The sequence below is a fragment of the Equus przewalskii genome, chromosome 9, assembly GCF_037783145.1.
Source record: "Equus przewalskii isolate Varuska chromosome 9, EquPr2, whole genome shotgun sequence".
In the NCBI taxonomy this organism is placed as follows: domain Eukaryota; kingdom Metazoa; phylum Chordata; class Mammalia; order Perissodactyla; family Equidae; genus Equus; species Equus przewalskii.
This window is the reverse complement of record NC_091839.1, coordinates 8,807,765-8,820,502: the sequence shown is the minus strand read 5'-3', so window position 1 is coordinate 8,820,502 and position 12,738 is coordinate 8,807,765. Positions and strand designations below refer to the sequence as shown.

At 36.9% G+C, this 12,738-nt stretch overlaps 1 protein-coding gene across 1 annotated transcript in view; it reads left to right on the top strand.

The window, feature by feature from the left end:
• Positions 1–12,738, top strand: part of LOC103552484 (zinc finger protein 850) — an 82,678-nt gene that overhangs the window by 12,699 nt on the left and 57,241 nt on the right.

The window sequence follows — 12,738 nt, the reverse complement described above, 5'->3', positions numbered from 1 at the left end:
GAAAGTTGAAGTTCTTATCACCTTCCTAATATTTTAAACAAAAAAATTCATGTTTGATAGTTACTCGCTTTCACTATTTTTTGTTTCTTAATTTTATTTTGTCTATTTTTAATCCAAAGGTATTTCACTCTAAGTAATGGATTCAAATTCAAAACTGATATTTGCCCATCTCCCACCTCCCCCCATGTTGTACTAATGGCAGTTGTTCAATAATTCTTTCCTTCCCCATTATTTTGTTCTACCTTCTTGGTGATACGTTATATCCTTGTTTATATCTGCTTGTGTTTCAGGGCTGTCCTTTCTTTTCTGACCCATATATTTGTGCTTACACCAGTATTACACTGCTCAAATTATGTGACCTTGTATTTTTTAATTCCTTGTAGAATTATAATTTTGTTGAAGTCAGTGTTAATCTTTTTGTTTTGTTTCACAAATTTATATTTTCTTATTATGAAACAGGAAACCAGAAACTAAAAAGCCAAGATTGTAATCATACCAACTCTAGATGACTACTCTCCAGTTGCTAGAGCAAGCCCTACCAGACTTTGTTTTTCAAGAAAGTGTAGGCATGGCCTGCATATTGTACTTTCACCTGCTTTTATCATCCAAAATATCATGGCCATTTCCATAGAGATTTTTATTATTTTTAATGACTTATATTTAATGACTTTTTAAAATGACTATTATTCATATTATGCTTGCATCTAAATGTTTGCAGTTATAAAATCTGCCCTGATTAATATGACCCAAAGTTTATCTTTGGATGCCTGTTTGTTTTCTTTTAAAACACCTGTTTTAATTGCTGAAATTATGCGTACTTTCTCCTCGTAAACTGTTTTGTTTCTTTCATCAATCCTAACCCCAATCTCATGCAAGAAAGGTAATTAAGCACTGTTATCAAAGTGTTGTTTATCCTTCCAGATATTTTTTTTACTTTTTACTTATGTATGTTAGTGGCATTTTACTTCTTCTGTATTAGTAAATATAATCATACTGTATGTATTGGTTTATTGTGAGGTTTCAATGAATTAATAAATATAAAGTGCTTAAAACTATTCCTATCACGTAGTAAATGTTTAGTAAAAGTCCACTATTATCATTGATAACTAATTTTCATAATTATTTTCATTATTATTTGTGGAAAGGATTTTAATTATGTTGTTTACCTTTGTCTAAATGAAAGAATTCATAATGCAAAAAGAGAAATGAATGTCATGAGTATAGGAAAACTTTTTCCCATCACTCATTAGTCAGCATCGAATTTTAAAAGGAAAAGGAAAAGTACATGTGGGTCTTCATTCTGACTTCATCTTTTATGCTGCACAAAGATTAATAGCAGTCTGAAACCCTGTGGATGTAAGGATGCGTGGTTGAAAGCACAGCTCTCAAAAAAGCAGGAAGAGATGAGAATATTTTTCCCAATAATTAGTTCCCCAAAAAAGCCGAAAATACACCTTATTTGACCAGAATGGGGAAAATAGTAACAACAGGCTAGCCATCAAATATCTGAATATTAATTCAGTGTACCCTCTTGATTAACATGGGTTAAGGAACTAAATCCTTAATATACACGTTGTTTAAATGTGCATGAAAATGAAAACACAATTGAAAAACGTGAGTGGCAGTCAAAGTTGTATTGGAAGTTTTATAACCCAATATGTATGCATATGTTCAAATACTAGAAAGATCATTAATAAGATCAATATAGAACCCAAGGAGCTAAAACAAAAATAAATCTAAAATGTGGGTAGAGACGGGCATTATTAGTTGTAAAATACAGAAATAAATGAAAGAAAAAGTAATATAAAATAGAAATTCTGATTATTTGACAGGAAAAAAGTAGACAAACTAGTGATTTGGGTGGGGAAGTTAGGATGACGGACAGCATTGTGAATGAGAAACTGAAGTGACTACATATTTAAATTTAAAAGGACTATATCTTTTTCGGTGATAAAAATGTTCTGGGATTAGTGGTATAGGTTGCACAACTTTGTGAATATACTAAAAACCACTGAACAGTATACTTTAATATGGTGAAAATAATGGTCTATGAATTTTATCACAATTAAAAAACAAGTTAGTACCATAGACATTTTTATAATATATCTGAAAATCTGAACAAAATGTGTGACTTTTATGAAGAAATTGAATTGACTTGATATCAGAATTGACTAGAGAAGGGGTCTAAAATCTTAATAGACTCCCTTCCAAAAGGAAAATTTTAAAATTAGACCAAAAAATACTTTGAATATCTAAAGAAGATTGCCAAACTAGGCATGTTTATAGGTGAAATCTATGAAATGGTTTAGTAACTCTTCAAGGAAATAGACTGAGATACCAAGTTGTCTCTTTTTACGCATTTTTTTATTGGCACCTGAACTAACATCTGTTGCCAATCTATCTTTTTTTTTTTCCTTCTATTCCCCAAAGCCCCCCAGTACATAGTTGTATATTCTAGTTGTAGATCCTTCTGGTTGTGCTAAGCCGGACGCCACCTCAGCATGGCCTGATGAGCGGTGCCATGTCCACATCCAGGATCCGAACCGGTGAAACCCTGGGCCGCTGAAGTGGAGTGTGTGAATTTAACCGCTCAGGCACGGGGCCGGCCCCTTATTTTTATGAATTTATCGTAATCCTAATATTAAAACTTGCTAGGGGAGAGCCAGCCCTGATGGCCTAGTGCTTAAAGTTCAGTGTTCTCACCACTCTCGCAGCCTGGGCTCCTTTCCCGGTTGCAGAGCCACAGCATCTGTCTGTCAGTTGCCGTGCTGTGGCGGCAGCTCATAGAGAAGAGCTAGAAGGACTTACAGCTAGAATATGCAACTATGTACTGGGGCTTTGGGGAGGGAAAAAAAAAAAAGGAAGATTGGCAACAGATGTTAGCTCAGGATGAATCTTTCCCTGAACAGAAAAAAAGAATCCAGGCTGCCCACACACGAAGTTCCCCTTTAAAAAAAAAAAAAACAAAAAAAAAAAACTTGCTAGAAGAACACAAAAAGATAAGTCCAGAATCAGTTATGAAAATATGTCATGTTATAAATTAGCAAATTGAATCTAGTAATCCGTTGAAATATAATAAATATTTGTCACAATCTGAATTTAGGGACAAAATGTTTCTGATCAATCCTTATCCAAACTTGTTACTCCCTTTCCGAAACTTGGAAATTAAATTGATTTAGATAGCATAGTATTCCTAGGATCTGCACTCAGGAACCAAATAGATTTGGACAGCAAGGGATCCTTGGAATATGACACAAGTTAATTCACATGGAATTTCTAGGGTTCAAATAACTAAAGCACTATAAATTAAAATACACAGTCAAGCCCCAGTATCTTCTAGATGTCCCCTTCTTGTTTTTTAGCAGTATTTGACAGAACGGGATCTATTTTATAAATGAACTTGAGTTATCCTACCCGCTGCAGTATCACTGCATTCCTCCATTTATACCCTTTCTCCTTCTCACTTGAAGAGTCTTTAAAACCTAGCCAATGAATCCAGTCATTGCCATGCATTTCAGCGTGAGGGTGTATGGGAGGTGGGAAGGAGGTTATTAAAACAAGCACCCAACTTCAACTTTCATTGCAATTAGAATACGGAAGAATATGAAAGGCCTTCACTCCCATGAGAGCAAGAAAAGCCTTGACAAGATAAAAATCATACTTGCCTATGGGAATATTTAAGAGGGGTGGAGGCAAGAAAGCCTTGAACTGAATTCCTGATATAAATATAAATGATATAAATATAAAGGTATACATTTATGGTCAATTGATTTTTGATAAAAGGGCCAAAGCAACTCATTGGAGAAGATGAAAGTCTTTTTTAACAAAAAGAAGTGGAACAACTGAATATTTATGTGAAGAAAAAAATGAACCCCAACCTATACTTCATACTATAAACAATTCCAGGTGAATCATCCACCTAAAATTCAAAGCTAAGACTATCAAGCATCTGGAAGAAAACAGGATTTTCCTATATATCTTTAATCATTGAGCTCTATTTAGTTCTACGTTAAAAAACATAATCTATATGTTAGTCCTTTGACACTTATTGAATCTTGTTTTATGGCCCAACATGTGGTCTTAGTGTTTCCTGTATAACTGAAAAGCAAGTGTATTCTGTAGTTATTGAAAGTACCATTAAATATTAATTAGGTAAAGTTGGTTGATAGTATTGTTTAAATCTTCTGCATTCGGGGCTCTTCCAGATTCTAATTCATCCAGAAAGTCCTAAGTATCACTTTAGGCTTTAATTTCTCTTTATTTCTGTAAAGTCTCTTCATCTGTCAGGCCTACTCCTTCATCTACCCATACTTTATATTTGCAACATACAATTGTAAAATGAAACAAAAATACAGTTTATAATAGTATCAAGAACATAAAATACTTAAGAGTAAGTTTAAGGAAAGATATCAAAGACCTTTATATGGAAAACTACAAAACGTTGCTGACATAAGTTAGACAAGATCTAAATAAATGGAGATACCATGGCTGTGAAGTGGAAAACTCAATATCTTTGATAAAATTTTCCAAAATTTATTTACAGATTCAATGCAACCCCAAAGAACCAGAATGCTTTTTATTTTAAATTGATACAATTATTTTAAAATTTGTATAGAAATCCAAAGACCTGGAATAGCTTTTGTTCTGAAAAAGAACAAACTGGAGGACTTGTGTTATCTGATTTCAAGACTTGCTATAACTCTATGACAAGGCAATAAAGACAATAAAGACCGTGCTGTTTAAGGATAGACAAACAGGTCAATGGAGTAGAATACAGAGTCCAGAAATAGACAACAGCAAACCCCAGAGTTCAACTTGTATATTCCAGCCTGTCACAAAGTAATTTGACTATGAAACCCATTTTCCTCCTAATTGTTATTAACATTTGTGAGAAATAAACATACCTGGGAAATATTTACTTGACTAGAATACATGGATAAAAGGATAAAGCTGAGGAGATGATTGTAGGTAGTTAGCTAAGTATTTGGGGTCAGGAGCTTTTCCACACCTTCAATATTAAGCCCTGCGGAAAGTCTCTAGTTTGTCTGTGGGAGGCAGTCCTGCTCTGCAGAAGGAAATGCCTCTCACCAAAGATCTCATTAATCTTCCCTTTCTCTATCTCTTCCCCACCAGTCCCCTATGAGAGAGATCTTCTTTAAACATTGAATTATGGTAATTTTTACAGGTTTTAAAAAGTGATACGTTAAATTGCATCATTAAAAATCTGTGAGAAAATCAGCAGATATTTTCTAAGGGAGAAAAGTCTCTGAGAATGGAAGACTTTAAAAAGACAGAAAAAGTATCTGGAATTTCAGCACTGGTTTTGTTTCTACTTCTATTTTAATATTTGAATAGGAGCTGTCAGAAATAGAATTTTTCTTTTACCTTGCATTATACATTTTTAATATAGATTTTATTATATTCTTCTACCCAAGTTACAACAGTAATGTATTTTCACAACTGGTAAACAATGAAAAGATACATAAATAACGTCATGTCCCCACCCCAAATCTTTCAGACCTATCTACAATTTCAACAAAGCTTATTTGCCTTTTCGCACCTATCTCCTTACTCATACTAACATTACGCACATAGCTATTTGTCTTTGTTCAAATTTTTAAATGGCACTGAGCTGTGCATTGTTTTCTCTAGCTTACTTTGTACAGCAACAGTCTAACTTGTACATCTTTCAGATCAATAGGTATAATCTTACTCTTTCTAAAATCTGCATTATATTGCACAGTATATTCCTGATCTTGGCTATTTGTGCCCTTTTTTTCACTTGATTAATTTTTTGGTGGTTTATTAATCATTTGAAGGAATGACTTCTTGCTTTCTCGATACTATTATGTGGGTATTTTCTGTTTTACTTATTTTTCTATTTTTGTTATTTTCTTAGTCTTTGGGTTTAATTTGCTGTATTTTTTCAAAACTTTTATATCATTGATTTTTACCATTTCTTCTTTTCTAATATGTATATTTATGACTATAAATTTCCCTGTAAGCTTTACCTCATCCCATTAGTTTCTTATGTTTTCTTTTATTATTTAGTTTAAAAAAATTATAAATTCAATGGTAATATTTTTCTTTGGTCTACGTTTTTTAAAAACTATTTTGAAATAATTATAGACTCAAATTAAGTTGCAAATAAACATATAGTGAGGTCCCATGTACTCTTCACTCAGTTTCCTTCAAAGGTAATATTTTGCATAACTAGAGTACAATAGGAGAAGGAGAAGAAGAAGAAAGAAGATTGGCAACTGATGTTAGCTCAGGCGGCAATCTTAAAAAAAAAAGAAATTTTAAAAAAGCCATGAAATTGACATTGGAAATAATCCACAGAATTTATTCAGATTTCACCAGTTTTACATGCACTCATTTCTCTGTGTGTATGTAATAGTTCTACATAATTTTATCATGTGTGTAAGTTTCATGGAGCCACCCATGACAATATACAAAACTGTTCAACCACCACAGGCTACCTTATGCTACCACTTTATAGCCACACTCACCCCTTCCCACATCCTTAAGCCCTGGAAACCATTAATCTGTTCACCATTTCAATAATTTCTTTAATTTCAAGAGTGTTATATAAAAGGAATCATACAGTACATAACTTTCAGTGATTGGTTTTTTTTTTTTTTTGCTCCACATAATTGCGTTGCAGTCCATCCAAGTTGTTGCATGTACCAATAGTTTGTTCCTTTTTACTGTTGAGCAGTACTCCATAGCATGAATATACCACAATTTTTAAAATTATTCTTCCATTTGAGGACATTTGGATTATTTCCAAGTCTTGGGTATAATGAATAAAGCTAATATAAACATTCATGAACAGATTTCATGTGAACATAGTTTTCATTTCTCTGGGATAAATGCACAAGAGTGCAATTGCTGGGTCATAAGGTAAGTGCATTTTAAGTTTTATAAAACCTGCCAAACTATTTTTGAGAGTGGATGTACCATATTACTGTTAAAAAAAAAAAAACAAACAAAATTAAACTGAGTAAATTTGAACATCTAATTGGCTTTATTCAACAATTCATGAATCAGGTAGAATCCCATCTAGCAAGTAGAAAGGAACTCTGATCTCATTAGATGCAGAGAAAGCATTCAAGAAGATACAGCATCCATTTATGGTTTTAAAAAAAACCCTCTGAATAAAATGGATATAAAAGGAAAGTGCCTCAACATAATAAGGGCCATATATGACAAACCCACAGCTAATATCATACTCAATGGGGAAAAACTGAAAGCTATCCCTCTAAAAACAGGAACCAGACAAGGATGCCCACTGTCACCACTCTTATTTAACATAGTATTGGAAGTCCCAGCCAGAGCTATAAGGCAAGAAAAAGAAATAAAAGGGATCCAAATTGGAAAGGAAGAAGTAAAACTGTCATTATTTGCAGATGACGTGATTTTATATATAGAAAACACTACAGGATCCACTAAAAAAGTTTTAGAAATAATAAATGAATACAGTGAATTGCTAGATCATATAGTAGTTCGAGAAAGGAGAAGGCACACCAGGCCACACAGGGCTACATAGAGAGCACTAGTGTCAGTCAGGAGGCAGAAAGGAACAAGAGGAAAGCCTAAGCCAAAGCCTTTACCGGGGTTTCCATGGGAAAGGCAAGGCAGGGCAGCCTGGCCTTAAGATTGGCAAATTTGAATAATTCCAGCTGTTAAACACAAGGTAACAGGCTCAAAATGGAGTCACTTATGCTCAACCCTACTTCTGCCTATAAAATCTCTTGTCATGTATAGCTCTTCAGAGCTCCTGTCCATCTGCTAGATTGGATGCTGCCTAATTCATGAATCATTGAAAAAAGCCAACGGGATCTTTAAATTTTATTCAGTTGAATTTTATTTTTTAACACAGCAGTGGTCTCTGGTTGCCTGGTACTTGGTCCTGAGATGATTTAGAGCAGGGGAAATATTGGCTTAGTGTAGTTGGAGAAGGAGATGGTTGGGATGTACAGACTCTGGTCTGTTTGGTTTGTATATGAAAGGCGTGCTTCTGGCCCAGCCCCTTGCTCTCTCTAAGAATTGGTCAGCCCTAGGAGGAAGCCTCTCCCCGGGTCTGTAAGGCTCCCAAATGCCAAAGCATCAAGAATACAGAAAGTAAGAAAAAATAGTTAATCTAATTGGCCCTGTGACGAATGGATGCCAAATAGAAAAATACAGAATCTAAGAAAACACAGTTGCATACATACAAAAGAACTACACTCACCAATAAAAACTAGCTATTGATATGTGCAGCAACTTGGATGGAACTTAAGGGCATTATGCTTAACAAAAAGCCAATATCAAAAGGTGCATTTTGTATGGTTCCATCTGTAGAATATCTTCAGAATGACAAAACCATTGAGATGGAGACCAGATTAGTAGTTGCCAGGGGACAGGAACATGAGTGGCGTTACATGAGTGTGACTATTAAGGGACAGCAGAGGGAGTTCTTCTTTGATTATGGAGCTGTTCTGGATCCTGTTTGTGGTTACAGGAATCTATACAGGAGGTCAACGTGCCTAGAGCTATGCAAACACAACAAGTGTACGTACAAACTGGTGAAAATGGAGTAAGGCATGTAGCCTGGTTAAGTGTTGTACAATGTCAGTTCCTAGTTTTGATAGTGTACTACAGTATATGTCACTAATGGAAGAAGCTGGGTGAAAAGTTCACGACTGAATGTACTATTTTTGCCACTTCTGGTGAGTCTGTAAGCATTATGAAATAAAAAGTTTAAAAATAATTTAAAAAGTAAAAAAATAAAAAATGTCAGTCAGTGCCAATCCCAGCCCAATCTAAAAGCCTTATTTTTTATTTTTTGTCCCTGTGGATTACACTGATCACAGATCTGTGATCACAGACTGCTGATCACAGAGTAATGCTGTCTTCAAATATGCAGGCCTAAGGTGGCATCTCCCATGCAAACATAACAAAACCAAACAGAGGCTGCAAGCGGTTAGAAGGACGATGGTTTCTCTGCGGTTTCGTTTCCTTGTACAAGTACCTTTCACGAGCAGCTGAGGCCTCAGCCTTTCCATCCTCTCACAGGCCACTGGGGCACCACACCTATGGCTCCTGCTCCCACGCAACCACTGCCACCACCGCCCTGAGCGGAAGGTGCGAGTGAGCGTCAGGGCTGTTGCCTCGTGCTCAGCCTCCCCCCAGGATGGCCCTCTCAGGACAACCTCTCTCTACCCCACTATGCTGCAGCCTGCGAGCAGGCTCTCGGTGGGACCAAGCGACTTAGCCTGTGGGCAGCCTTCGCGCACGCGCGGTGCTCTGACCATGCTCAGTGGGCGTTGTCTGTGTGACGTCTGCTCGGACCGGTTTGAAACGTTCTCTGGGAGCGACGGCCCCAAAATTCTGGGAAAGAATCCTGATTAGCGTCAGCAGTTTGAGAAGCTACATGTTGACAGAAGCTGTGGGAGTGAACAAAGTCAGCCATGTTCTGAGAGATGGAGCTTTGGTGATTGTGAAGTCATTTTAAGTTTTTCTTGAGAGACATGATGGGATAGAAAATCCTTGTCTTGAAGGATGAAAGACTCAAAAATGAGCCGCAGAGAACACCCCCTGGGAAACAACAGCACTAGGTACTCAGAGAGTGGACGTGAAAGCTCCTTTTAATTCCAGCCTGGGGGGGTCTTACGCATCAATCCCAGCCTCAAGGGGTCACAGGATTCTGCTGTGTTGGGCTCAAGAAACCTGCAGCCTTGGCTTCCACAAGGCTTATCACTATGGCTTGAAGTCACTCAGGCTCGAAGCAGGTCCTGGTAGCAACCATAAATCCCTTCCAGGATGAAGGAAAAAAAAAAAAAGATTGGCAACAATTGTTAGCTCAGGTGCCAATCTTTAAAAAAATAGTAATAAATTAAAAAACATAAGGAAATAAATGACTGAGGACCAACTTAGACTAGGATCTTTGAGTGACAGAAAAACTTCAGTCACAGGGTCTGCAGTAAGGAATTTAAATTATATTGGGAGAGAAAGACATTTGAACTCTTTGATACAGTGACAAAAATAGAGGCTGAAATTCAGCTAGAATTTGGTTCAAATTCTGTTGTAAAATATATTAGTGATGTGTCTTGAAGCATTTTAATTTTGCTCTGAAAGCCTCATTTTTCCTTATCAGTAAAAAGAGAATAAAAACCTCCTCTTTATGTTTGTTATCAATTACTTTATGTAAAGAACCAGCAGGACTCTAAGAAAGGCAGCTTTAAACCAGCGAAAGAAGAATGGAATGGACCTGATGAAAACAAGCAATTTGGTGTGAGAGGGTAAGGATAGAAATGTATAATAGTGATTTGAGGAGAGGAATCCTGTATGGAGAAGAATGGTCCATAAGGAAAGGAAAGATTTCAGCTGGAAAAGAATACAGTGGAGGCATATTCAGAGCCTACAGGGCCAAGTATTGACCTGAGAGCCTTGAAGAACTGAAAAGGACACTGGATGTGGAGTTTGAGGTTAGGCTGACTTTGGAATTATATAGCCCCAAAGAATATTGCAATGCTGAAGCAGAGAAAGCTCTCATCTTCTAAAGCTTGTGATCAAATATGGTTTAAGTCAAAATTTTGAGAAAAATAATGCTTATGATGATTTGTCCCAAGCTAGGATTGCCAGATCAAATACAGGATGCCCAGTTAAGTTTTCATTTCAGCTAAACAATGAATAATTTTTTAAAAATTTTTTATTGAGTTAATGATAGGTTACAATCTTGTGAAATTTCAGTTGTACATTATTGTCTGTCAGTCGTGTTGTAAGTGCACCCCTTCACACTTTGTGCCCACCCCCACCCCCCCTTTCCCCTGGTAGCCACTAATCTGTTCTCTTTGTCCACATGTTTAAATTCCTCATATGAGTGGAGTCATACAGAGATTGTCCTTCTCTATCTGGCTTATTTCACTTAGCATAATTCCCTCAAGATCCATCCATGTTGTTGCAAATGGCACAATTTTGTTCTTTTTTACGGTTGAGTAGTATTCCATTGTATATATATATACCACATCTTTTTTATCCAATCATCTGTTGATGGGCACTTAGGTTGCTTCCACGTCTTGGCTATTGTAAATAATGCTGCAGTGAACACTGGGGTGCATGGGACTTTTGGAATTGCTGACTTCAAGCTCTTTGGATAGATACCCAGTAGTGGGATGGCTGGATCGTATGGTAGTTCTATTTTTAATTTTTTGAGAAATCTCCATACTGTTTTCCATAGTGGCTGCACCAGTTTGCATTCCCACCAGCACTATATCAGGGTTCCTTTTTCTCCACAACCTCTCCAACATTTGCTACTATTAGTTTCAGATATTTTTGTCATTCTAATGGGTGTAAGGTGATATCTTAGTGTAGTTTTGATTTGCATTTCCCTGATGATCAGCGATGATGAACATCTTTTCATGTGCTTATTGGCCATTTGTATATCTTCTTTGGAGAAATGTCTGTTCATGTCTCCTGCCCATTTTTTGATCGGGTTGTTTAATTTTTTGTTGTTGAGTTGTGTGAGTTCTTTATACATTATGGATATTAAGCCTTTGTCGGATGTATTACTTGCAAATATTTTTTCCCAGTTAATGGGTTGTTTTTTTGTTTCAATCCTGTTTTCCCTTGCCTTGAAGAAGCTCTTTAGTCTGAGGAAGTCCCATTTGTTTGTTCTTTCTATTGTTTCCCTTGTCTGAGAAGACATGGTGTCTGAAAAGATCCTTTTAATACTGATGTCAAAGAGTGTACTGCCTACATTTTCTTCTAGAAGCCTTATGGTTTCAGGTCTCAGCTTTAGGTCTTTGATCCATTTTGAGTTTATTTTATGGCTTTCCGGTTTTCCCAGCACCATTTGTATGCCCTCAGCTGTCCATAGATGCGTGGTTTTATTTCTGGGCTTTCAATTCTGTTCCATTGATCTGTGCACCTGTTTTTGTACCAGTACCATGCTGTTTTGCTTACTGTAGCTTTGTACTATGTTTTGAAGTCACGGATTGTGATGCCTCCAGCTGTGTTCTTTTTTCTCAGGATTGCTTTAGCAATTCGGAGTCTTTTGTTGCCCCATCCGGATTTTTCTTGGGACTCTTGCCTTTAGAACCTTGAGCTACAAGGTAAGATGACTGAGGCTACTGTGCTGTTAAGAAGCCCAAACTAGCCCACATAGAATGAGCACATGGAGAAATCCTGAGATTACATGAAATAAGAGAGATGTCCAGTCAGCTCCGAGTTGCTTCTGGACCTCCACACTGTTCCGGGTTCAGCTGTCCTGAAAACCCTGAGCCAGAACTGTCCAGCCAGGCTGCTCCTGAATTCTTGACCCAGAGAAACCATGAAAGATGATAAATGACTGCTGTTTGAAACCATTACACTTGAGAGACTGAAGATACAAACAGAAAATGCCAGATCATATATGACAATGGAACTCTGACCCACAAACTCTGCAGCAACCAGCTGGTTTCCAACCAGGAAACCAAACTCCAACCTCGGCAGCAATCAGTCCAGAACAGTCAGGACTTGGTCAGTGACTTCCTTTCCCTATTTTTTGCCTCTGCTTCCAACTCAGGACCAACGAAAGAAAGCCAAATACGGTCTGCAAATCAATCACATAAGATGCACTGCTTCTGGTTAGCCCACCTCCAGCTTCTCTGTACCAGTAACCTCCAGTCAGAGCACACCTGAAGTCTTCCCTTTTTTCACTAGGAAGCTTTCCCACTCCCCAGCCTGCCTTTGAGTCTCTGCCAAACACAAGTG